Source organism: Aristolochia californica, unplaced genomic scaffold, assembly GCF_029961685.1.
Source record: "Aristolochia californica isolate CCGP_79_NKW_82.1479 unplaced genomic scaffold, dmAriCali1.0.hap1 SCAF_8, whole genome shotgun sequence".
In the NCBI taxonomy this organism is placed as follows: domain Eukaryota; kingdom Viridiplantae; phylum Streptophyta; class Magnoliopsida; order Piperales; family Aristolochiaceae; genus Aristolochia; species Aristolochia californica.
This window is the reverse complement of record NW_027182279.1, coordinates 27,324,660-27,329,948: the sequence shown is the minus strand read 5'-3', so window position 1 is coordinate 27,329,948 and position 5,289 is coordinate 27,324,660. Positions and strand designations below refer to the sequence as shown.

Below are 5,289 nucleotides of genomic sequence, written 5' to 3'. Positions count from 1 at the left end.
TAACCAAACTCTTTCATTGTAGTCGAGAATCTCCCAAACCATGCTCTAGGTGACTGTTTCAGCCCATACAATGACTTCTTCAATTTACAAACTTTACCTTGAGACAAAGAACCACTTTTTATACCTGGTGGTAGTTCCATGTAGACTTCTTCTTCTAAGTCTCCATTGAGGAAGGCATTTTTAACGTCAAATTGTTGCAGAGGCCAGTCTCGATTTGCTGCTATAGATATAAGAATACAAATTGTATTGATCTTAGCTACTGGTGCAAAAGTATCCTGATAGTCTATTCCATACCTTTACGTATATCCTTTTGCAACTAGCCGAGCTTTATATCTGTCAATGCTTCCATCCGGTTTGAGTTTCAATGTGAACACCCATCGACATCCAATTGTTTTTACTCCTTTAGGTTGGGGAACAAGTTCCCAAGTGGCATTTTTTTGTAGAGCCTCCATCTCTTCGTTCATCGCTTTTTTCCATTTTGGATCAGCTAATGCATCCTACACATTACTAGGGATAGAAACCCTGGATAATTGATCAACAGTAAATGCATATGATTTAGTCAACCTATGGGAGGACACATAGTTATTGATTGAGTATTTGGTCTTTGCTTCAAGATCAGGTTCATACTATTTTTTTGGAACTCCCCTATTCAATCTTTGTGGATATCTAGAGGTTATGTTTTCTGTAGGAAGACATGTTTCAGTAGACTCATCAAACATAGGATTCGTATTTACCTGAGGAGGAACATTCTGGGTTGATTCTTCAGTTGTTGGTGCAGACGGGGGCAACTCTGGAGGTTCTTCAAGTGAAATTACTGAATCATAGTCTTGTTGCACATCATGACTCTTAAAAAATTCATTCACCGCTTCTAACTCAATAACTTCGGCACCTCTTCCAACATCTCCGTTAGCTTCATGTGGAACATTCTCTTCATTTGAACTCTCCCCCTGAAGAGATGTCCAAGAAACTCCCCCTGAATAATAAGGGACTGATTCATGGAATGAGACATCTAAAGTCACATGGAGCTTGTTGGTGTGTGGATCATAACACCGATATCCTTTTTGAAGATCAAAGTAGCTAACAAATACACATCGCTTGGCACATGGATCAAGTTTATTTCGCAAGATCTTTGGGATATGAACATAAGCGGTACACCCAAAAATTCGGGGTTCAAGATTTGGAAGATGGGGAATTGAAATCAGGGATTGCAGCTTATGTAGAGGAGTTTGAAAATCCAGTACTTTAGAAGGTGTTCGATTGATGAGGTAGGCAACAGATGTGATAGCTTCACCCCAATAAAATCGAGGCATGTTCATGCCAAAGAGAGAGGCACGTACTACTTCCAAAAGTTGTCTATTCTTTCTTTCTGCCAATCCATTCTGTTGGGGAGTATAGGTGCAAGAAGTCTGGTGACGAATTCCATGAGTAGTCAGAAAAGTTTCAAGAGAAGCATTAACAAACTCAGTACCATTGTCAGATTGCAAAACACGAATCTGCTTTTGGTATTGAGTATGTATCATGGTATGGAATTTCTGAAATGCTAGACTCACATCACTTTTGTGGATAAGCAGAGATACCCAAGTCATTCTAGTGCTTTCATCAATAAAAGTCACAAAATAACGAGCTCTAGAAATAGAGGGAATCTTGGCTGGACCCCAAACATCAGAATGAATAACCGCAAAAGGTTCGAAACTTTTATTCAAACTTGGGAAATAAGCAATACGGTGGCTTTTAGCCAATTCACATGTGTCACAATGAAAATGCACATCAGTCAAACCTGAAAAAAGTTGAGGTCGCAATTTCTTAAGATAACCAAAGGAAAGGTGGCGCTCGTCGGCGATCGTCGGAACTCATCGGCGACGTGATTCCGACGACGTAAAACGTTTCGTCTTCGGCAACGAACAACCTTCGTCTTCGGCAACGGCTGTCTTCGTCGTCGGCAACGGCAACCTTCGTCTTCGGCAACGGCAGCGGAGCATCGGATTCAGTCATAACAGTGTGGTGGTGCCGTCGTCGGCGTCGGCGACGTTCTTTTGGCGTCGGGACAGCCGGAATATGGAGTTGCAGAAAAAACAGAGTTCTGCAACTCCGACGGATTTTTCCTTCCTCCGGCTTCCTCCTTCGGCGATTACAGGAGCACTTAGCTCCGACTTTCTGCGACGGAAAAAAGAGGAAAAAACTCCTGCTCTGATACCATGTAAAACAGAGAACCGAAAAATAAGAACAGAGGTTGAACGAATGGTTTTCCGATGATTTATTCTTCTCCGTTTAGGAGGTATTTATAATACATTACAAATTGATTTTAGGATCAATTTATATCCTAAAATCAAGGAATAGAATCAAGAATATAATCACGGGATCGGAGGAAACAATCACGCTATACAGTTTCCTCCGATCACAGCTATACATTTCAACATAGTCCTCTCATTCTGTGCATCTGGACACCTCACAAGATGAGCTAGAAGTGATGTGGAGAGAATGAGGGCAACTTTTGCGGCTGAACTCACATAGGTCTCCAACAAGGGCGTTGCAGATTCATACAAAGCACTCTGCATACATGATTCCAACAACTGCTTGATAATAAAAGTATTTGTTCGAATCCCACGTGAACCCATAATGCTCAACCACCTCAAGGCAAGATCCACGGATCCATCTGTGATATATATCATCAAAACATCACTAGCATGCACATCAGCTGAAAATCCATTAGGCGTCAGTAAACCAACCATCTTGCCATGATTCAAGGCAAGTGCAAGGCTAAACTCCTCGCTCGGGCCTTCCAAACCAACCTGATCATGACTTGCCAGAATAGGCCAGTCCTCGCATGGCAACACAATGCCTAGACTGTGATATACCATCAGAGTTCCATGTCTAGGAATTTCCTTTAAGATGTGGGATCACAACAGCCAGAACAGGAATCGTAGGTCTATATTTATCAACCAACCTTGCAGCTCTTCCTGTGGAAGTGAATGCAACAATTAATGATGCTTTGACTCTATATGCTGCTCCCACCGCAGATGAAGCAACTGACTCGGCATGTGACATGGGCTCAGCAAGGTGGGCAATTCTCTTGAAATTAATAGACTGGTTGGAAACAGCGTCAGCTGCAGCACATATTCGACCCACAGTTGTTATTGTTTCTACAGGAAAGAGGCCCGAAGCGTCTCTACACCTACTAAGATACCATCGGTTCCATCCAAGACTGTATTTGCTACATCAATTGCCTCTGCACTAGTTTGGCGCAGGTTGTTGGTCATGCTAGCAACTACTCGAGTGATTATGGCAGACTGTCCAGCCCAATTGCATTTGTGTATGGCATATTTCTGAAACAAGAAAACCTTTTTAGGAGGGAGGTCAATTCCCAAATTCCCACGACAAGGGATAATACCATCTGCTTCTTGAAGAATTTCTTCAAAATGCTTCAAGCCCTCCACATTCACAACTTTTGCAAAGAGCTGCGTTTCCTCAAGATTGTGTGTTTTAAGGAAATCCCGTAGCTCACAGACATCCTCTGCACGACGTGTATAAGAAAGGGAAATAAAATCAACCTTGTTACGAGAACCCCACGATGAAATCAGCCGAGAAACCTCCGCCAGGAATGCGAACTTCTCTGCGTTACTCTGCAGAGATTTCTGTGAGATAGACTCTGCCTCTCTCTTGGCGACATCCAAATCGGTCGACAAGCCAGGAGAAACGCCAGTGATCATTTCTTCAACCGTTGTCGGATCCACAAGTTCGCCGGAATCAGCGCTTTCATCGGCCTGCGTGTGTAATTTTCGGCCTGTGAGGGCCGAGGTGTGCAGAACAGAGGTTGCGGTGGCCCCAACCCCTAGTTGCCTGCCGACGCTCGCCGGTCCGGATTTCTCCTCCGTCGGGCGCCCTTTCTCCCACAATTGTCGCTCTTTCCCTTTTTCCCATTTTCGATTTAGGTTGCTGTCCCTGAAGCTAATACGGCTTTCGACCTTCAACGTCTGCTTAGGAGGGAAAAGAGAGTCGAAGTCCCGGTCCTAGATGACGGAGACCTCACGGAGGATTCGTGGAACCTGTTATGCACACAATAACATTATTATTATTTTAGTTGTTTTATTTAATTTATTTTATTTTATTTCAGTTTTAGGCCATAGGAGTATTTTTGGAATTATTTATTAATAGGGATATTTTTGAAATATTTTATTTATAGGGATATTTCTGTAATATTTTATTAAACCCTAACAGGGTGAACCCTATTTAAGGGGTAAGAGTAATGAGAAAAGGAAAAAGGATTGAAGTATTAAGAATTAGGTTAAATTTAGCGTAAAGAGGCTTAGAGTTCTCCTCAACGAGCTCTAGGGTTTTCAAGCTTCCCTTAGGCTTGATCTTCGTTTTCGTCTTCTCCATGTCTTCCTACTACCCCTACAGTAATGCTTGGAAGACCCGTAACCCGTGGCAAACCCCAGATCCTCCCAAAGAATCCACGTGTCAGATCCGGGACGGTAACAACTGGTATCAGAGCGGGAACACAATGAATTATTCTATATCTCAAGAAGGAACACAAGCTCGCATGGAGAAGGTATATAATTCCGTGGACAAACTATGCAAAGAATTTGGAGAGGCACGAGCATTATATGAAATTTTCATGGAATGCTGGACAAGGGAGCCACCCGCTGTCGCAAAACAGGTCACATGACCTGAATTCGCCGAGCACGACAGCCGCACAGAAGACGCAGAAGCTCTCTCGAACGAACAGAAGACTGTCTCGAGAAAGCTCTCCAAAAATCCAAAATCCGACAGCGGACGCACCGGAATTTCAAAAAGGGCAGAGGCTCACCCTTTCCCAATGGACGCCGTGCGTATCTCCACACCGAAGCTGCAGTAGGGAGGGGATTTCCTAACAGAGGAAATCCCGAAATCATCAGCACCGGAGGATTTTGGGATGACCGAAAATCTGAAATCGGAGGGGAATAGAAAATTCCGTTGGCGCCGTATGCGAAATTTCCGACGGAATTTCCGCTGGGCTCTGTTCCGTGGGGCTGAGAAACAGAGGTTCTCTATCTCGGCAATGCTCCCAGCGGCGAAGCCCCGACGGGCTTCTCGTCGCCACCGGCGAAGCAGGATAGTTCGTCGGCGCCGTAAGCAACTTTTTCGCAAGGGATCTCGATTCCGGGAAGCTGAGGAACGACGATTCACAAGTTTCCGAGACCCCTCTGTCTCGGAAACTATCCAGGCGGCGAAGCCCCGACGGGCTGCGATTCACCACCGGAAAATCATGCGATTCCGTCGGTGCCGGGAGAGAGGAAGAAGAAGCCAATC

At 44.3% G+C, this 5,289-nt stretch overlaps 1 pseudogene; it reads right to left on the bottom strand.

The window, feature by feature from the left end:
- Positions 1-2,372: 2,372 nt before the first annotated feature.
- On the bottom strand, positions 2,373-4,892 carry LOC137938366 (uncharacterized; annotated as a pseudogene).
- Between the last annotated feature and the right edge of the window lie 397 nt (positions 4,893-5,289).